Here is a 22,418-nt window from a genome sequence, read left to right as displayed (position 1 = left end):
GTTGAGGCTGTCATTTTTAGCATCTACATGGATGTTAAAATCACCCACAATAATTATTTTATCTGAGCTCAGAACTAAATCAGACAGAAACTCTGTGTAAGGCCCAGGTGGACGATAGATGATAACAAGTAAGACTGGTTTCTGAGTTTTACAGCTGGGGTGGACGAGGCTAAGCATCAGGCTTTCAAATGAATTAAAAGTCTGTCTTGGTCTTTCATTAATTAATAGGCTGGTGTGAAAAATTGCTGCCACACCGCCCCCTCGGCCTGTGCTTCGAGATTTCTGGTAGTTAGAATGACTCGGGGGTGTTGATTCATTTAAACTAACATAATCATCCTGCTGCAACCAGGTTTCTGTAAGGCAGAGTAAATCAATTTGTTGATCAATTATTAAGTCATGTACTAACAGAGACTTGGAGGAGAGAGACCTAATATTTAATAATCCACATTTCACTGTTTTACTCTTTGGTTCAGATGTGGATACTTTATTGTTCTTTCTTTGTAATTGTTTATGTTTAAGTTGTTTGTTGCTGGTTTTTAGTTTGTTTTTTGTCTGTTTGGGAGCTGACACAGTCTCTATGGAGATGGGTTTTTTGGGGGGGTAGCAGCAGGAGAGAAGCTGCAGAGAGGCGTGTAAGACTGCAACTCTGCTTCCTGGTCCCAACTCTGGATAGTCATATTTTGGGGGGTTTAATAAATTTGTCCATATTTCTAGAAATGAGAGCTGCTCCATCCAAAGTGGGATGGATGCCGTCTCTCCTAACAAGACCAGGTTTCCTCCAGAAGGTTTGCCAATTATCTATGAAGCCCACATCGTTTCTGGGACACCACTCAGACAGCCAGCAATTTAAGGAGAACATGCGGCTAAACATGGGGAGGGGACCAGAGAAAACTACAGAGTCCGACATTGTTTTGGCAAAGTTGCACACTGATTCAATATTGATTTTAGTGACCTCCGATTGGCGTAACCGGGTGTCATTACTGCTGACATGAATTATGATCTTACTGAATTTACGTTTACCCTTAGCCAGCAGTTTTAAATTTCCTTCAATGTCGCCTGCACTGGTCCCTGGAAGACAATTGACTATGGTTGCCGGTGTCTCTAGCTTCACATGTCTGAGAACAGAATCACCAATTACCAGAGTTTGACCCCCGGCGGGTGTGCCGCCGAGTGGGGAAAAACGGTTAGACACATGAACGGGTTGGTGGTGTACCTGGGGCTTCTGTTTAGGACTATGCTTCCTCCTCACCGTCACCCAGCCGCCCTCTTTCCCCAGCTGCTTGGGGTCTGCCGGGGAACAGCTATGCTATCTTCGGCTGCACCAGCTACAGGGGCCTGGCTAGCCATGGGTGAATGAAGGGTGCGAAGCCGAGTCTCCAATTCAGCTGCAAATATGCTACATTTGTTACAGATATCATTACTGGTAAAGGAGGCCGAGGAGTAACTAAACATCTGACACAATGAGCAAGAAAGTGCAGGAGGGACAGGTGAAGTAGCCATGGTGCTAACGAGTCGGCTACGAGCTAAGCTAAGCTAGCGAAACAGTACAGAGACAGTGAGTGAATACTTTGGCTATAAATTAGGTAGTGAGTACACAGAAAGTGTGCTTCGGATGAAGCACGTGAAGATTATACTATGAAAAAGAATGTATTTAAAAGTTGTTAATTAAATTGCTAAGCAAATAAGCTACTCAGAAACACCACTGTGTTTGAGCAGGAACAGGAAGTGATACTCTACCGCAGAGCGAGCGAACACCAAGTGACAGCGCCATGGATAGGAGATCAGAATCAGCTGCCATCAGAAGGTCATTGGTAATCCTTAACAGAGCAGTTGTATTCTTGTTATACTCTGTTTCAACAAAGAAACAAGGTTGTGGAGCACCTATGTCATTTGGCAGTTATTTGTGAAGGAATTTCTGAATTTCTTGTTCAAAACTGTGAGGTTCTGTCTAGATTGTGGCTGTAAATAGATAATGTGAATTTTCCTGCATGCAGACAGGAACAGATTTGCAACGTTCAAAAATTTATCACAGTTAATTACGATATTATCACAAACAGACTGCATGCAATTGGCAACCTGACCCCCTCTTATTCCAAACTGAAAGCTGACAAATAGATTGAGTTTGCCATTTTATCAGTCTTAAAACATACTAAAGTCCCTTTGAAGAGGACAACAGATTGCAAGTGGTTGCAGACCCTTTCAACATCTTCAAGGCCACTAGATCAAAGATTCACTGCATATAGTCACAGTGATTTTGGTGCTGTGGTTTCAACCACTCTTTTCCCTAGTGTGACTACAGGGCGAGCAGAATTATTAGGCAAGTTGTATTTTTGAGGAATAATTTTATTATTGAACAACAACCATGTTCTCAATGAACCCAAAAAACTCATTAATATCAAAGCTGAATGTTTTTGGAAGTAGTTTTTAGTTTTAGCTATTTTAGGGGGATATCTGTGTGTGCAGGTGACTATTACTGTGCATCAACATTGCGTGCAGCAGCAACCACAGCCTCCCAGACACTGTTCAGAGAGGTGTACTGTTTTCCCTCCTTGTAAATCTCACATTTGATGATGGACCACAGGTTCTCAATGGGGTTCAGATCAGGTGAACAAGGTGGCCATGTCATTAGTTTTTCTTCTTTTATACCCTTTCTTGCCAGCCATGCTGTGGAGTACTTGGACGCGTGTGATGGAGCATTGTCCTGCATGAAAATCATGTTTTTCTTGAAGGATGCAGACTTCTTCCTGTACCACTGCTTGAAGAAGGTGTCTTCCAGAAACTGGCAGTAGGACTGGGAGTTGAGCTTGACTCCATCCTCAACCCAAAAAGGCCCCACAAGCTCATCTTTGATGATACCAGCCCAAACCAGTACTCCACCTCCACCTTGCTGGCGTCTGAGTCGGACTGGAGCTCTCTGCCCTTTACCAATCCAGCCACGGGCCCATCCATCTGGCCCATCAAGACTCACTCTCATTTCATCAGTCCATAAAACCTTAGAAAAACCAGTATTGAGATATTTCTTGGCCCAGTCTTGACGTTTCAGCTTGTGTGTCTTGTTCAGTGGTGGTCGTCTTTCAGCCTTTCTTACCTTGGCCATGTCTCTGAGTATTGCACACCTTGTGCTTTTGGGCACTCCAGTGATGTTGCAGCTCTGAAATATGGCCAAACTGGTGGCAAGTGGCATCTTGGCAGCTGCACGCTTGACTTTTCTCAGTTCATGGGCAGTTATTTTGCACCTTGGTTTTTCCACATGCTTCTTGCGACCCTGTTGACTATTTTGAATGAAATGCTTGATTGTTCGATGATCACGCTTCAGAAGCTTTGCAATTTTGAGACTGCTGCATCCCTCTGCAAGATATCTCACTATTTTTGACTTTTCTGAGCCTGTCAAGTCCTTCTTTTGACCCATTTTGCCAAAGGAAAGGACGTTGCCTAACAATTATGCACACCTGATATAGGGTGTTGATGTCATTAGACCACACCCCTTCTCATTACAGAGATGCACATCACCTAATATGCTTAATTGGTAGTAGGCTTTCGAGCCTATACAGCTTGGAGTAAGACAACATGCATGAAGAGGATGATGTGGACAAAATACTCATTTGCCTAATAATTCTGCACTCCCTGTATAGCATAAAGTACAATGGTCGTATGCTGGATTTTAAAAAAAGTGTTCAGTCAGTGTCTAAATTAAACAGAACCATCCACGACTAGGGCAGAAATAAATAAATAAAGATAAGACAAAAACAAAATGTTTTCACAATATTTTGGCTTTAGAATAGTCTTATCTAGTGTAGAACGGTGCAGGATTACTCAATCAAAAAAGAAGAAGAAGAAAAATTGGTCTATCTATTCCATGCAGCTAAGTTTGCTTTATGAGCTGCTGTGTATAAATAAATCTTTCAAGTTACATTTTCCAGTTGGTTAACTTATATTTTTCATTCACTGGAAGTTTCCCTCAGGCGCTTTGGGAAAATATATCAACAAGAGTTTTAACAATTTCAGAATGTTCTTGCATGAAAAAGTGAATGCCAGGCAAGGAGATGACCATTCATTTATGCAGAGTATCTTTTAATCACTTTTTGGAGACCTTGCAGAGATCCTATGATTTTTTTTAAGTATTTTTAAACATTTATGTTATTTCTGTGCATCCTGATTTGGTAACACAAGCACAACATTCAGGCACTAATTTAAAAATATGTATAAAAACAACAGTCCCTGTAATCCATAAGTGGATTCTTACATGAACCGAATAATAATTGGAAATATATTTTGCTGGAACCTTTGGCATCCTTGCTCTGCTTGGAGCTTGGTTGAGGTAAACAACTTTTTATAATTTGGGAAGATACAATTATTCTGCATATAACTAAAAAAAAAAAAAAACCTACCCACCACCCAGCCCCATTCATCCATTGACATGCTACTGAAACAACATTCAGAGGGAAGCCAAGAGGATACTGTATTCATGTTGAGAAAACCTAATATTTATTGGCATAATTTCTGGAAGCTGTTTATGTATTCCATACACAATGAAGCTGCTTCTGTGCGTGATGCCATGCTACACGCATTTGCCACTGTAGCTCAAGGTGGCACGGTGTTGCATGAACACAGAATACATTTGCTGTAACCAAGTAAAATTTCAAAAAGGTTGGAAAAAATAAAGGAGTCTTTTACTTAAAGTGCCAAATCAACCTACAAGATGTCTCTTGTTGCTTTTTTGAATCTCAAATATTGGTGTTGGGATGCTTAAACAAAGGTTATTTTATTTTATTAAATTAAATTTCAAATTGGAGGAAGTATTTTAACGTTAGCATTAATTATAAAGGTTATATTTATTCATTTATAAAAGGGGATGGTTAGCTCGCATGTTGGTAAAGTAATGTGTGATTAAAATACAGTTACTGAGAGGAAGGCTGTCCTGATTTTGATGTTGAATTTTAGTACATGTTTGGATTTCATCCTTATTCTGGTCTCCCCAGTGTTCCCTCATTATGTGATCAGTCCCCTGTGTAGATGCCAAATCACCTGTTTATGTTCCTTGTGGTGCTTCCTTGTTTGTGGTTAAATGCTTGTTCTTCATGCCTGCTTTGGACATCACATAGCATTTTGATCTTGACCCTGAACTCTGTTTTGTGGACTGTTTGCATCAGCTTGCTTTTTGTTTAATCCATTTTCCTTCCTGCATTTAGGTCCTCTTTATTCCATCCAACCTCCACGGATGATACTTCAGATCCCAGTTAATGTCAAAAAATACTGGATCATGCATAAGTATGATGCTGCACATCCACTGTCTTCCACATATTTTTCATTTATGGAATTATTTTCTATGCATTGATTTAACATAATCAGTTGCTTTCAAATTATTTATTTTTTTAGATGAGGATGAGCAGTAATGACTATACTAACAAAATTACCATGTAATTTTGCCAATTTAGGGATTGAGGAGCATTTAAATATCTGATCCTTGAACCTGATCCTTTTTATTGTAGAGCATATACAATAGCAGCTGCATAGGAAGCAAAATAGGTGTTACAGCTGTTCCTACTGTTTACTGCTCAGTTGTGTGAGTAAAACTCTCATCTTTGCTAAGAGCCCCAGACCCTTCAGGAGGACAGTATCTAGCCGAAACAGAAACTAATTGGTGTTGTGGAGGGCAAGTCCATAGCGTATGACTCATTAAGTTTAGTTTTAATGAACTAGTATAGTGCATGATTAGGAGTGCAGGACAAAGACCCTCTGCCCTGGCACATTAGTGTGCTTTATAGTCTGACAAGTTGGGAAGCACTTTCTGATGCTATGCATACATTTTTAGAGAACCTGAGTAGAGCGAGAAAACTTATGTTCCAGGTTAGTTTAATGACAAGCTCCAATGCCCACTTCATTATCAAATAAATCAACAGCTGAGGGTAACAAATAATGATAAAGTTTACAAATGATTTGAAGCAAAGTAAAAAAAGATAGAAAAAACAGCTAGATTTTATGCTAATATGCAGATGTTAGCACTGGTTTATGTCCCAGGAGTTGTGTGTATGATACTCTCCAATCATTATACAAAACACATACATGTTTTTACTCAGCTTACATGCACATTTCAACATTGTATTTTAGTAGATGTTGCAATGTGGTTGCTAGGCAATGAGTGGTTCAGTTCTAAAAAGAAAACAAAGATTTACTGGCAATTAGTTGGAAATGAACATGCTGGCATTGATTTCCCTCCCAGATCTACTTTAATTATGGAGTGTAATGTTAGTGTTGCAGTTCTCTGTAAAAAGATAGCTGACTGATTCCCTCCCAGAGCACCTTGAAGTCACTTTCACGTACTGCTGAAACCTCAGATAAGCAAATTAAACCACTCAGATCAGCAGGATCGGAGGAGGTTGCTGGGAACACTGAACTTGAGATACTGGGACACCACTGGTGATCTAGTTTAGCCAATGTTTGAGGTGAAGATTCACAAATCCCCAGATAAAGCCTCTTAATCTCTATCTTGCTTCTTCTTGGTTTCTATCTGCCTTTCCTATCTATCTATTCCTCTGCAGGGAGTAGAAAGCATTTGAGCCCATTACATCAGCCAATGCAGGTTGGGGGTTGTGCTTTAATCAGATAAAGACAGTAAAAAAAAAAAAAAAAAAAAGAATGCATGGGATAGTTTAATAAAAAACAAAAAAACTATCCTAACAGCAAATAATTAATTCAACAAAATTAAAAGAAATAAATATGCCAGGAACATATTTCAAAAATACCAGTAACTGACTTGTCCCACAGATGAAGCCAGAGTCGTTGGGTAATACTTGATGACTACAAAAAAAAAACTGCCAACAAGGGAGCAGTTGCCCGCTGGCTGATTTCTTGTTATTTTGCATTTCTCACACTTGCATATTTCAGATCATCAAACACATTTTATGATTACAAAATCAAGTATTTACAAGCTTGATTCTGTAAATACAAAGTCAAGTTTTTTAAATGATGGTGTCACATCGTAAGAGGCAAAAAGCAATCCAAAACCATCCTATGCTTTAAGTAATTGCCCTCTTAACCTAATAAGAGGTTGTGCCACTTTGGTGCTCTCTTCTTTGTGGAATTGTTTTAATTTAGCCACATTGGTGGGTTATTAAGCATGATTGGCTGTTTAAGGTCCTCCCAAAGCATCTCAAATAGATTTAAGACTTGAATTAGGATACTCTAGGATACTCTGAAACCTTCATTTTATCTTTTTTTAAGCCAGAGGTGAACTTGGTAATGTGTTTCAGATCACTGTCCTGATGCATATTGTTATGTATGTCCTAAAGCAGCAAAACAGTCCCAGAACATCACACTGCCACTACGTTTAAATGCTGGTGTGATGATATGTTAGATTATATGAAAATAAAATACGACACATATGACGATACTACAAATATCTCCTTTTAGGGCTTTGACACCACATTTCTGAGATGACAATAGCTGAGGCAAAGCAGAGAAACTTAAAAACCAACCAATGTTGAATACACTTATCCTGACAAAGCTAACCCCCAATTCAAAGCCACCTAAAAATATTACACAACACATCACTTTATGTCCAAAGACTTGCATCCACAGTATTGTGGAAAACAAGAATTTATGTTACACTCTGAGGCCACACTCAGTGTGTAACTCAGGTAAGTGATGTTTTTGCAATATTTTTTAGCGGACACAGCTGTAGCCAGGCTTCACAGAGAGGTTAAGTGTAAATCTGAGGTAGAGCTGGGCGATAGAACGATAACGATATGTATCGCGATATAACTTTTACTCGATAGAGAAATTAAGCTATCGCGATAGACCTCGCCGCTCTTGTCCTCTTAAAAAAAAAAAAAAAAAAAAAAAGGTCAGCCAATCCAAATTAAGTAGCGCAGAGCCGAACCAATCACAGCCGCAGCGTCACGTCGCGTGACTTGTAACGTACAGCACAAGTGCCAAGCCGCACGTGTGTTTGTTTGGGAAGCAGCCAGCGGGTAATGGAGGAAATGAGTGTGCCGACTAGAAAAATCAACCGAGCGTGACCGAAGAGAAAACAGATGATGGTTCCAACGCCGGAGAGATTGTCGAACGGAAGAGCCAAAGAAGTTCCGTAGTGTGAAGGTATTTCGGCTATTTCAAGTCTGACAAAAAACAGAGTAGCGTGCACTGTAAATGTGCCGAAAGCAAGTCTGGAAATACAATGAACTGGTGCATGCGTCACACTGTGCGCCACATTATTGTTTCGGTGAAATGGATTTCTACAATACTGTTACTGTTAATTCTACTCTCTGCAGTGTTTAAATGCGTACATACACACACAGTTACTGTCCCTCCACACATACGACTCGGTTCTGCTTCTATGCCGCAGCTTTGTTTACTTTTTCCCACCGAGGCTTCTAGACTTCTGATTGGCCAACATTTCTGCACGGTTAGGAATCTAGCGCCACCTGCTGCTTTGGCATGTTCATAGCAGCGTTTTCCTTCATTTCTGCCTTTATGTGTGGACGGGATTATTTTTTAAAACGAAAACGGAAAATCTCCGTTTTCAAAAATACCCGTGTACGTGTGGACGTAGCCTCGGTCTCTGACTGGAAGCGCTAATTCGTCATTCGGCTTTTGTCAGACTAAAGTAACTGTTAAAACTGTTTGAAAAGCTAAGCTATACAACAAGGAGAGATTGAGAATTTCCTTTTAGTTCTCAGTTTATTTGATATTGACAAAAGTTAGTCAGTTTTGTCTGTTCTTCTGTAAAACAAACTAAGATTTATTTTTAGAATTAATATTTTGTTTCTAAGTGGAATTGACAATTTAGTCTGTTTCGTTTGTTCTATTTTGAAACTTAAACGCTTTAGCGGCTGCCTTTTGTGTAGTTTGCAATATTTGCCTTTATTTATCTGAAAAAGTCTCATGTTCCTTAAGTACATCTACCCTGTTGAACTTATTATGGGAAATAAATATTTAAATAAAAACAAGCTGCTGATTATTTCACATTTTACTTGTGAGCAACGGCACATTTAAATCTTACAAATATAGTTATTTGGCTTATATCGTGATAGATATCGTTATCGCCTGAAATGAAAAAAACATATCGTGATATGAAAAAATCTCATATCGCCCAGCTCTAATCTGAGGAAGGATTGAATACAGGAAAGAATGCAGTAAAGATTGCATTAACTTATAATATGTACATGTGACAGGCTGGGGATTTATATGAATACAGTTAGTGACTACAGCTCTATATCTCACTTAACTTAACTGGCAACTGTTCTTTCAACACCTGTATTAGTACAGAAGTACAGAAGCCACTTTATATTGGAAATATACAATATAGACCCTACAGACCCTACAATGAAACAATCAGGTGACTCCAAGGTAATGGCATCCAGAGTAAGTATCATGTTAAATGCAATGGTTCTAAGGTTTTAGGGTGTAGTACAATAACCTCAGTTTTATCTGAATTTAAAAGTAGGAAATTAAAGGTCAACCAGGTCTTTAATAGGTCTTTAATTGGTGTGAGTCATCTGGCTTAATGGATAGACAAACCTGTGTTTCTCCGAAGTTTTTTAGAGGGTGGGTTATGGTGTAGAGTCCTTTTTGAGTTCTTTCCACTTCAGCATGCAATTTCCCAACTTTGTGGGAACAGTTTGGGGAAAACCCCCGCCTGCTTCAACTGGAATATGTGCAAAGTAAGGTCCATAAAGACATGGATGAGCAAGTTTGATGTGAAAGAACTTGACTGGCCTGCACTGTCTTGACCTCAACCCAACAGAAGAGCTTTAGGATGAATTGGAGCAGAGACTGCAACCCAGGCCTTCTCATTCGACATCAGTGTCAATCTCACAAATGTGCTTCTGTAAGAATGATCAAAAATTTCCATAAACACATTCATAAACCTTGTGGAAAGCCTTCCCTGAAGAGTTGAAACATTTTGTAGCTGCAAATGGTCGGCTGAGATCATGATGAAACCTATGGATTAAGAATGGGATGTCACTTAAGTTCATATGCATGTGAAGGCATACGAGTGAATACATTTGGCAATATAGTGTAGCAACAACATATCTCCTTTTTAAGAGTTTTCTGTGTTTTCCTGAACAGATGGTTAATAATGATCCTGTGTAGCAGGTGAAATGACCATGTTACACTCAGTATCCGCAGACTAGTGGAGTGTGTGATACACTGAGCGAGAATAACAATAGTAAAAACCCAGCCTTTGCTATTTCTTCTCTGCTTTTATCTCAGTGCTAACCCACGTCCACAGTTTCAAAGTGAAGCCTACAGCACCAAGATGCAGAGTGCTTTCATACATCTGGCATAAAAGTGAAAGAAACCATTGATCATACTACTGTGTGCCATTATTCACTATCGTTCCCTCAGGTCCATCTCACGGGCACTGAAATTTCTTGAAATTGTACACACATATAAACACACACACATACACACACACATATTAAAAGTTCAATGAAGATAGTAATAAAGACATCTTTCCAACAAATAACTGATACTTTTGATCATAACTTAGTTACATGTGCACCAATTCTCGTCTCTGCTCAGAGAGATAATTTATGCTCCTTAATAATAATGTATACTTTATTGATCCCCGTGGGGAAATTCCTCTCTGCATTTAACCCATTCACTCAGTGAAGCAGTGAGTAGCCACTATGTAGGGATGGTACCTTGCTCAGGGTACCTCAGGGTAGCCGTTTAGTGGAGTCAAACCCCCGACCTTCCGATCATGTGGCCACCACTCTACCTGCTGAGCTATCACTGCCTTCTGTGTAGACCACCGGTCCTTGGGTTTTGTCTAACAGTGAGTCAGAGGAGAAAACCAGGACCAGTAGTGTGAAGGAACTTATTAACTACACTTCATGGGCTGTCGTGTTTAAACATCAGTGTGTGAAATCGATGCAATAGCTCAATAGTTCAATAATCATTTCAGAGGTGTAATGATATGTAGCACATTACTATAGAGGTATTGACTGCAAGACTTTCTCCAGTATTACTCAGTAAAATGGCTGTCCAGCATTAATGTTACATAGGCTACACACAGATACTGTGTACTCTCTACCTCAGCTATTCAGGAGCACTAAAGATACTGAAGCAAGGTAAGACTGGAGCTCAGTGTGTTTAATGAATAGTGATGCAGCATTAGTATTCACCGTGTGCAGACAAACTGGCTTCTTTGTAGGCTCTCTTCCCTCTCCATTTGAATGACACAGAGAAATCAAAAGAGCACCGGAGAGGCACAGAGGCCTTTCATCTGCCACCGAGCAAAAGCAAGTGAAAGAACAGGGCAGAGAGTTAGAGGAACCAAGTCGCTGCTTCTTCTCTAGATTATCATTTTTGCTGTGCGCCAAAAATCTTCTATGGTGTCGCGTTTGCTTTCTCACTCTAGTCATCTGCCAGACTCTGTTTGCACAAAAAAATGGAAGGTCTTCAGAGGGTGATGACATCAAGCTGAGTTCAGATTTGGAGTTTAAGTCACATACCCTCTAGAATGACTGTTTTCTAAAACTGAGTCGTTTTCAAGGGGTCACCTTACACTGATAAGTTGAAATGTTTGCCTACTGCTTTAATAATGTGTAAATTATAGAAAATTTATACCCCTTATCTAGTAAGGTGGGATTAAGAGAGAGACTGAAGACCCCCGAACATACTTCTCAGACATCTGAGAGAGGGTAAAAGGTCTTAATGTCCAGCCTTTTATGTTTAAAATAATACAGAGTGCTATAACAGAGCTTGTCTATATGTGCTATTGCTAATAGTAAATTATCTTCATTCTTAATCTGTGATATAAAGCAAAATATAAGCCTGAATAATATGTTAAATGAGAAATTAGATGAGTAATGGAAATGTTTTTCCAAGGAGCCACTAATCTAAAAGAATGTCAGACTTTTTAAATGTACGATTTAATAAAATAAATTGTATTGAGGGTGATCAGCAAAACCAGAGTTTTAAAGAGAAGAAGAAAAATAAAGTACTCTTACACAACTGGATTAAAAGGAGATTATATAGAAATAGATGCTCATGTGAGAATGAACTGAGGATAAATCTAACCAATGATAAATTGTATGAGCTGAATGAAACAGGAAGTGAAGTATATTCATATGTGACTAAATGTTCATATGTAATGGAATTGTCTATGTTAAGAATAACATAAAATAAAAAAGAACATGTAATGAAGTGCTTTTGAGGTTTAATGTGGTTTCAACATACAATTTAAAACGTCAGATAGCTACAGAGAGATTGATACGGTGTGGCTAAACATCAGGTGATTAGATGCTAACACATGATTGGATGAGATGACGTCTGGCCTCACTAATGGTAACAGGTGATGTGACAGCCAGTAATAAATTAGGGAGAAAGGATGACCAGGTATAAAAGTGGTTCTCCCCTTTAACTTCTGCAAGATGAGCAGGTCAGAATTACAGCAGAGACACCAGAAGAATCAACTACGGCTCAAACTGTGAACCTGCAAACTGGTAGTTTTCTGCTTTTTTTCTGCTTATTTGTGTCATGTTATATTATAGAATCAAGAGGATTTGGATTTTCTCACAGTAGGTTAATGAGATAAGCATAGTTCAGGTGATTTTAAAATTTTATATTAATTTTATAATTATTATTATTATTTGATTCAGCTGCTTAATAAAATAACCTGCAATTAATGTCTAAATTGTGAACATTCCCTTTTTAACCCTTTTGTGAAACAGTAAAAATAAAAATCCAAGGTTACTCAAGCCCTTTAAAAAGTAAGTCTTGGAAATAAGGAAGTAAGCCTGAGGTCTAAGTGCTCTAATACGGTGATATGGTACTATGAGGTCTTTAAGATTGGGCTTCATTAGATGTGGGGAATTATCTTAAATTTGATTCTGGATTCAACAGAGACCCAATGAAGAGAAGCCAATATGGGATAAACATGCCCTCTCTCTTTCTAGTCTCTGTCAGTGGTCGCTGCAGTATTCAGGATCAACTGAAGGCTTTTTTAGGGAGCTTTTAGGACAACCTGCTAATGATGAATTACAATAATCCAGTCTTGAAGTAATAAATGCATGAACAAGTTTTTTACCGTCACTCTGAGACAGGATGTTTCTAATTTTAGAGACAATGGGTAAATGCAAGAAAGCATTTCTGTATATTTGTTTAGCATGTGCATTGAAGGGCATATTCTAAAGCTATATTTTAGACAAATGCAAATGCAAAACTGACTGTTTTTGTAAATTACTTTAGATATTTATCACATTTTCTTTTTTCCCGATTGAGAAGACTTGGTAGGACAATTGTTCAAATAATTACCAAATTTCTTATACGAATTTCCTAACCAAAAGTTTAATGATGAATGGACTGGATGGATGAATACATTAGTGGATTGTTTTCTTCATATAACCATTTTACCAATAACCATTTTACCACAAAAGACTTTAGCTACTTATAGAAATAAAAATCAAAAGATATAGTTGACATTATTAGTTGAAAAGAGAGTGCTCTGCACCGCAGTCATTGCCTTTGTTTTTGTACGCTTTCAAGCTCACTTTTCAGCCAGTCAGTATTCTTCCTACACAGCCTTATTCCTTTTGGACTATGTGCTGTCGATTTTGTCGAGCACAGCACTGAAGGATGTCTGCATAGGTTGCATACACAAAATGAGGTGAGCCACAATGAGCCACAAATACAGTACTCAAAAGTAATTCCAAATTTAAAAGTTCTTTTGAGATTGAAGTCAAAATACAATTTTGAGAATAAAGTCTTATAGGTCCTTATACTGATCACGTGTATATCTGTGCTAAAAGAGAAATTATTTCCTTGTTAATGAAACAGATTGTGGAGTACAATTTCACTAACTTCACCTGTTGGCACAACCAGGTAGTGCAACAAATACAGAATACATTATATTGCCAGTTAATTTATATTTGGTGAAATTAATGGCACTTAATCAAATAAGAATATTTGTCACCAGCAACCAATGTTCCCTCTAAGCTGCGCACGTGTGCAATTGCGCACTGTTGGCACGGTCTCTGCGCACAGAAAATCTGCGTTGCGCACACAAAAAAATTCTAACCTGAATTTAAATTAAAGTAAATATGTGCCAACACCGGTGTTTTAGCTAGCAAAGCGGCATGGCTGATGTGGAGTGAAGCCACATTAATGACAACGTGTACAACCTATGGAGATGTGAGCAGGACAGACGGAAGAAGTAACGGAAAAACTGTGGACTTTATACCAGTTTTTAAATTGTGTTGATAGGCCACGTAAAACTAGAGTTATGATTAAAAAAAATGCAATGTTTGGTTTTCTTCCTGAATATTATCGTTGTTTATATTTACTGCAGGAAGAAACGGTAAAAACTGCGTTTTATAAGGAAAACGCTTGAAAGAACTCTCTGCCTGTGAGCAAAGACGAAACCAAAGCACCCCCACCCTTTCCCATTGGTCGAAAAATGTACCATGTCGACCAATCAAAACATGGCATTTAGTTGTTAAGAAACGGGAGGACGTTTTAGGAGTGGTGCGGTGTTTTGAGATGTGAGAGATTTGCAACGTTTAGCACAAATCTTGTGTAGTTAGTGTGTAGTGTAGTCAATAGTTTTGTTGTGTGTGTCAGAACAATGAGGCGACAGTGATACATCTCCTGCTGTCAGGCCTGCAAGTATCAGGCTGTTGTTCTCCTTTATCTCATAGTGGACAGAAATTATTTTTTGGAGTGGCACAAATAATTTGTTTGGCATCAGATTTGATGCAGACCAGCTGATTGTTCTGAAAATAGTTTGAAATGTTTATTTTAAAAAAACGCCTTGGCTGCATTTTTAGGTAAACAGCTGCAAAAAACTTTGTTGTTTGCAAAACTGAGTTACTTTTTTGAACAAGTAACTATATAATTAATTGCCCAACATTGGTCATTATATTCTGTATTTTGCAGACAGAGTTACAGGACCCTCTCCCAGACCACAGACTCATAATACAAGTCAGAGCTTTATTTAAAAAAAAAAAAAAAAAAAGAAGAAAGTTGTGTTTTCAAAATTGGAGTTCAAGTTATTTTTACTTCCAATAGTGTTAACATGCTACACAGATCATGAACAAGATTTTTTTTTTTTAATTTTCATTGTAAATGGGCTAAAGCAGTTAACTAAAAGTAGTCTACAACAGAAATGTAAATGCTGTAATTTTATTATTTTAATAAACCATGTAACTTGGATGGATTCGACGCTGGCGTGACCACAGTGCACACGTCTGCTGTCGCTCACATGGGTCCACGAGATCGCTCAGGGAGTTTGTGTGTTCACTCAGACACATGAAAAATTAGAGGGAACATTGCCAGCAACTTAATTGATATTGACTTGTAATATAACTGCTGATTTTAAGGTTCAACTGAAATAAGTGGAGAAATGATAACTAAACGTAAATCGAGAGAAAATGACTCCTGAAATAAGTAAGTTAGTAAGTTACTCTGGTGTTGTTGAAACTCCTGAAACACTTCAGCATTGATAGAGTGCCGCTCCCTTATTCCTTGTGCATGCACAGAGAACTTTAACAAGACAACAGAAAGATTAATGCGAGCCTGTTATCAAGTTACCCACAGAATGAGCATTAATTAGTAACAGCTGATATGAGCCACCACTGGTAGCATTTTCCATTTTAATCAGTGAAAGCGACGATTAGAGACAGATGAATGTGGTAAGCTGCTGTCAATGTTCCATACACTGATCTTTGATAATGATAAGTAGCAGCACTGTTTAGAGAATATATTTGCAAGCCTGAAGATCAAAACTCACCTATGCATCCCAAAAAATTTCCATAATCAAACTTCAATTACAGCTTGTATGCAGTGAAATGCTTGCAGCATAAAGCTCAGCAAGGGTAAAGGATAGTGTTTCAACACCAGCAGCCTAACTTGAATGAAATTACAACAGAGAAAGAATCAGATTTTAATCATCTTAATTTTAGACCATACTGATCCATTAAGATAAGCTAGGATCTGCCCTTACACTGGTAATTTTATACATTGCACCAATCATTCCTTGGTTACCACAGGCCAGCTCCAAGCAAAGATGCACATCAGCTGAATATATCTTGCAAGATGTTACATTTAAACCACTTTGTGTATTTAAAATTGTTTAGAAAGTAATTTTTCTACATTCTATGATTGTGCTCAGCTTGAACAAATTCAGTGGACCACAGATGCTCCCACAATCAACCACTGGTGTGGGACATTTTAATACTTTGAAAGGTTTGTGCTGGATTTTTGTTTTTCTCAATGGCAAAAGGTTCATTTCAAAGAGATGGCTTAGGCCTAAGTAACCTAAGCAAGGCTGATTAGCAACCTGAAAGACTGAAACACAAACGTCTTATGAACCAGACAAAGAAATTTTTATTGATTAAATAATTCCATTTAAATTTTCCAAAAGGCACCAACAGAATAAACAAGTTGGAGAGATCAGTCAGTTAAGTTAATCAAATTAGCAGAGGTGAGAAAGCAAAGAGCTAATGGCACTAAGTGGCCACATCTCTAATTCCAGTAATCACAACAGATGTGTTTCATTTAAAAAAAACAAAGAAAAACCAACAAAATCAAATGGTTTCTTCACTTGAGACACTTTGCTAGGTATTTTCAGCATCGACTTTAAGTTGAAGATTGTTTGTGTGTCGTTGTTGATTTGGTCGCTCCTAAAGCTCTTGCTGTCTCTGCTAGGTTTGTTTGTTTTTTGTTTTGTTTGAAACCTGGTCTTATTAGGAGGATGGATACCATCTCTGGTACTCCTACTGGAGTTGTTTATGACCATGGTGTCCTTTAAAGCACATATTAAACAAATATGTAGAACTGCTTTCTTTGATTTCCACAATATCTCTAAAATTAGAAATATCCTGTTTCAGAGTGACGCTGAAAAACTAGTTCATGCATTTATTACTTCTAGGCTGTACTATTGTAATTCATTTTTTATCAGGGTGTCCTAAAAACTCCCTGAAAAGTCTTCAGTTGATCCAAAATGCCGTAACAAAAGTACTGCCCGGTACTTCATTGGCTCCCTGTTAAATCCATAAACGAATTTCAAATCTTGCTCCTCACATATAAGGTCTTGAATAATCAGGCCCCATCTTATCTTTATGACCCTATAGTTCCATATCATCCCATTAAAAATCTCCACTCTCACATTGCGGGCTTGCTTGCAGTTCCTAGGGTATTTAAAAGCAGAATGGGAGCTTTCAGGCCCCTCTTCTGTGGAATCAACTTCCAGTTTGGAACTGGGAGATAGATGAGGCTTAAAACGTTCCTTTTCAAAAGGGTATATAGTAAGGTTGGATCAGGTCACCCTGAGTCCTCACTTATCATTAGCAATTAACAAGCTTCAGTGATTTATCTTCGTAACCTTTTGCTGCTTTCCTTTTGCTCACCAACATGTGTGATGTAAAGAAAATGGAATATGTTAAAGATGTTAATAACCCCTTCTGTACATTACCAAGCAACGCTTGGACAATAATGCTGAGGGGACTGTAATTCTGACCATGTCTGGTCTAATAAAACACCCAGTTATTAAGGTGCAGTCCCTGCCAGAGCTTTCAGATGTTTGACCGAATGTAATGAGTTGAAAACACTTCACCTTCATTTTTTATTGTTTTCATTCCCCCTGTAGATATTGACAGTAAACAATGTCACACACTGCTTAAACCTTTCAGTTGATTTTTTTGTTATTAATATATTTTAATATGCTTTTTCTTTTTAATTAATATGGAATCTTGTGTTTCTTAGCCCATGAAAAACTGTTTTCAGTTTTTTCACACAGGTCAGCCACTACAAACGTTTGGCTTATAGATTATGATGCTGAACATTAAACAAAATATGAAGTATTTAAAATGCGCTCAACCTTAAACATATGCAGCAGTAATATTAATCCGTTTAATGCTGATGGGGAACGTTTTTCTGCAGAATAGTCATTTTTACTTTTGATATTGTATGCACAATTTTCCAGTAATACAATTTTAGGAGCAGTGAGGTGTCTTCCATTGTGCTTTATTGCTTCTTCTCCTGAAAGAAAATTTCCTCCACCACTTGTCAAAGTCCACTAATAATAAATACTTTATGGTAATATAGTAGATATTTATTTAACTATAGAAGTAATAATATGCAGACAAGCAGCACAAATGTTTCAATCTGATCCAATTTATCATATTAAATTGTTAAATATTGGAGGAAGATCTCTTTGTCTGAGAAAGAAAGCTAATTCACAATGGCCTTATTGTTTGTGTGAGAAAAAAAAAACTGTTGATTGGCAGTTACTCAGACCTTGGCCACCATCATCTCTAGGGTTTACAGAGAACAGTCAGAACACATCCAGGGAGTGGCAGTGCTCTGGTTGAAAATACCTTGTTGATGCCAGGGGTCAGAGGAGAATGGCCAGAGAGCTTTGAGCTGATAAGAAAGAAACAGGCACTCTAAATAACCACTCATTATAACTGAAATATGCAGAAAAGCATCTTTGAATGCACAGCCTGCACAGATGAGCAGCATATGACCACACCAGCTCTAATTCCTGTAAGCTAAGAACAAGAAACTGAGGCAACCCTTCATACAGAAGCACCAAAATTGAACAACAGAATACTGGAAAAACATTTGCTGGTCTGATAAGACTCGATTTCTGATGCAATTTTTGCATGGTAGGGTCAGAATTTGGCTCTAATAAAACATGAAAACTTGGATCCATTCTGTCTCGTATTAACAGTTCTTCTTGACAGTGGTGGTTTGATGGTATGAGGGATATTTTCTTTGCAGTACCACCTGAGCATCATTTAAATGCCACAGTCTACCTAAGTATTGTTGCCAACTTTGTCCATTCCTTCCTATGTTCATCTTCTGATGCCCGCTTGTATCAGAATGTGGCATTGCTGATCATCTCAGACTGTTTTTTCTTAAGATGAATTTGAGTTAACTGTGCTCAAATGGCCTCTACTCACCAGATCTCACATTAATAAACGTACTATTTGTAAACTGGCATTGAGTGTGATACTCTGGTTTCCCATTTCAGTTGATTGTGCAGCTCTTATATGTTTAATCTTCTCTGAATTCTTTCTAAATGTGATTAATGCCTCCCCATCTGACGTGTGTTCTATTATGTTTTTTCACAAGATCATAAAAAGAAATTATCACTTCACTTTTTCACCTGCTGACGACTAAAAGAATGTGATGTTTGCACTAATTAAGCACGCAAAGTTTAAAAACTACACTGAACACCTGCATACAAGTGATGACTGATCTTGTTGATGTAAGCATCAAAACATGTCTATCAGGAAACCATGTATCAAAAGGTTTTATAGACTGTGAATGTAGGAAACGAGTGTTCACACTGTGTATATTTATTGGGCCTCAAGGTCTTCTTGTTGTTTCAGTTTCTGCAGTCAGACTTTCTCTGCTTTGTTGCCTTGGTGGTGCACGCTTCTCTCTTACAGCATTCAGTATTTTCTCTGCTTCACCACAAGATATGGGATAACACAACATGTTTCCTTGTAGAAAGACATAGGGGATAATATGCTGACTGCACAGCCTTGTTAATTTAAAATGATTCAGATTCACTAACATTCAAAAGATGGTAATAACAAAATCAGCTAGTGTGCACTTTTCATGAACCTTTTAGTAATTTTGCATGTGCGCATATTTAAAGGTAAGAGCATTTCTGCACATATTCTGAGACATTCAGAAAGTTGTCCCAGGCGTAGCCAGTATAAAAGATGGATGTAGCCACCCATTAGTTAGTAACTATCTGTTACGAAGCCAAGAGGTAAGTCATCATGGATCACTGATAATCCTTCTTTCTCACTTATAAATTGACCAAAATATCCTTTCGAATTCAATTTTAAACTAGTGATTGAGTAATGAATAGCATGTAATGAGGTCTTCTATACATCTGGGAGTATTTTTGAAGTCATATGAATATCCAGCTGCTGACAATTAAAAACAATGTAGGATGAAGGCATGTCCACATCGGCTTTATTTTTCAGATCCAGAAGCTGTGTCCATCTTTTATACTCCCAGGCTATGGTGGGTCGCCAGACTGTTACATGTGTCAGTTTTGCAAGTCTCTCACAGATTCTTTCACATCGGTCATCTTTCATCTGGATCAGTGCAAAATCTCAGTGTATACTCACCTAATAGTGATTGTGGCAGGGGTGTGGTCTCTGACTCTGCTGCAATGGAGGGATGGTCGGGTGAGCTCACAGGGCTGCCCCGGGAGAATGAAGGGGACAGGTGAGAGGGATTACAACTAATGAACTCTGCCCTTTTTAGTGCCTGGAGTCAGGAAGGGAAGGAGCTGGAAAGATGGCTTCCCGTGGAATATATACAGTGTCGGAGCAGTGGGAAATGCTGTATTTAAACATAAAGGTACTTTATAAAGGTAAAGAGTTTAAATTAATGAAGCACAAATACAGTAAATCATTGTGATGTCAGATTCGTATGTAACTATATAACTATGCATGATTATGATGGTACAAAATGGTATAAGTGTACCAAAACCCCTGTTTCTCTATACCAGAACATGTTATGCTGTCATGTTAAAACAGAGTTTAAAAATGGCCTTGTGTTTTTATAATGCAGTTCTATTCTTACTGACCAGTGAAAGTGGGGGTTTTTTGTTTTGTTTTTTACAACAAGCTATGTTCAAATACATTCATATAGCACTTTATTCTTTGTGCTTTAAGTGCTTTGTAATCTGTCATGTATGCTTTCACATTCTAATGGTTTCATTTCAATTTGGTTTTCAGTGTCTTGCCCAGGGTCACTGTGATATGTAGACTGGGTGGACCCAGGATCTAATTCTGGAAAATACAGCAGCTGTAGCTAGCAGACACAGTGTGTGACAAACAGTTGTGTGTTTGATGATATTTGTTGAGCTGATGGAAATGTTTAATTTAAAATGACCTTCCACATTAAAGTGTTATGCTGAAGTACACTGACCGCAGTTCATGGGCATCTGCACAGAAAACACTGTTCCAAATGGTTCTGGCTCACTTTAACCCCTCTGTATAGCACAATAAAAGATTTTGTAAAATTATGTTGTTTTTCCTCTCTTAGTATGCAAATAAGTCTTGGTGATGGACACACCAATAAGATGGTCCTTTCTGCATTACCTCCACTTGTGCTCAAATCCAGTTGATTTTTGAAGGGTCAGTGACATGAAGTTAACAAGCTTGTTTTGAAAATGTAAGGAGCAGAAAGTACAGCCGTTTCTGTTAAAACATATAAGTGTTCAGAAAACATAAAAAGAACTTGTTACTGAATAGTATTTGTAGTACTTGTGCTCTATGTCTGTGAAGGTTCTCAGTCGTCCAGGTCGTCGTAGTCCAAGGAGCTTGGAAAGAAAAGCGTCTGGACTTCTTTAAGTTGCTTGAAGACGTTTCACCTCTCATCCGAGAAGAAGAGCCACCTCGACGGGACAAGACTTGGCTGTCCATCTGCATCTAAAGGGCAAAGGTCACTCTTTCGAGGATGCCAACGTTCACATGACAGAAGAATAGCAGCAAGAACGAGAAGCTTTACAAGATAGAAGTCTTGACAATAGCCCTGCTTTGATGTATGGTCTGCATTAACAAAAAGACAGGAGGTGGAGGTAGCAGAGTTGAAGAGTGAACATGATTAGAAATGAACACGTTAGTGGGATAGCTCAGATTGAGTGGTTTCTTTGACTGTATGTATAGTGCTTTACAGTGCAGGGCATGGAACTGTGACAGTTGTGGCGTTATCAGAACTGAGGTCTATGTGCAGGTCAGTGTGTGCAGAAGTGCTCATATGAGTCTCGTGTGACCAGGTCACGCAACCTCTGACAGCACCAGCCTCTCTGGGAGCTTATTGTTCCACAGAGAGCTGAGGATGAAGATGCACGTCCTATGCACTGTGAGCCACTGGGATAAAGCAAGTTCATTATTGACTCGCCCTCGGCCATCGCTTCACATCTTCCCTCCCCCTCTGAGGATGGGGGAACAGTCTCATCAGTTTTGCCCTGCACTGCCACAGGCTACCCTGACTGATGTAGTATCTTCTTACCAAACGACATATTTGCCGACCTTCATAGACATTCTGTTATCCTCACCTGACATAATCAATGATTACCACACTGAATAAGACATTGTAAAATACACACACACACGCACACACAAACACACCAGCTTTTTAGCATTGGCAAACCTAGCATCTTGAAGTATGTTGCACAGACCTTTTTTCTAATGTATAGACAGAGCTTTGGGTCCATTTCCTTGTCTAATCTAATTTAATATACTGTAATGTAACATTGTGTCCAGCATAAGATGAATCTATGTTATGGATTTGGAGATAAAGCAAACTCAGATGGAATCTCCCAGTAGAGAGCAGAGCATACATCTCCAGTCACCCTCTCTCTCCGTGATCAATCTGCCAAAAAAACTGAAAACAATATTAATTAATTCATGTGGCTTCACATCGCATGGCTT

The 22,418-nt window shown here is 38.5% G+C and overlaps 1 long non-coding RNA gene across 1 annotated transcript; it reads left to right on the top strand.

The window, feature by feature from the left end:
- Positions 1-12,329: 12,329 nt before the first annotated feature.
- Positions 12,330-21,007, top strand: LOC101477605 (uncharacterized). Its single transcript, XR_191525.2, has 3 exons — positions 12,330-12,455; positions 20,242-20,350; positions 20,718-21,007. It is a non-coding gene; the product is annotated as an uncharacterized LOC101477605 (long non-coding RNA).
- The last annotated feature ends 1,411 nt before the right edge of the window (positions 21,008-22,418 follow it).

The sequence above is a fragment of the Maylandia zebra genome, linkage group LG22 (assembly GCF_041146795.1).
Source record: "Maylandia zebra isolate NMK-2024a linkage group LG22, Mzebra_GT3a, whole genome shotgun sequence".
NCBI lineage: Eukaryota > Metazoa > Chordata > Actinopteri > Cichliformes > Cichlidae > Maylandia > Maylandia zebra.
The sequence above is the reverse complement of the archived record's forward strand: the minus strand, read 5'-3'. Positions and strand labels throughout refer to the sequence as shown.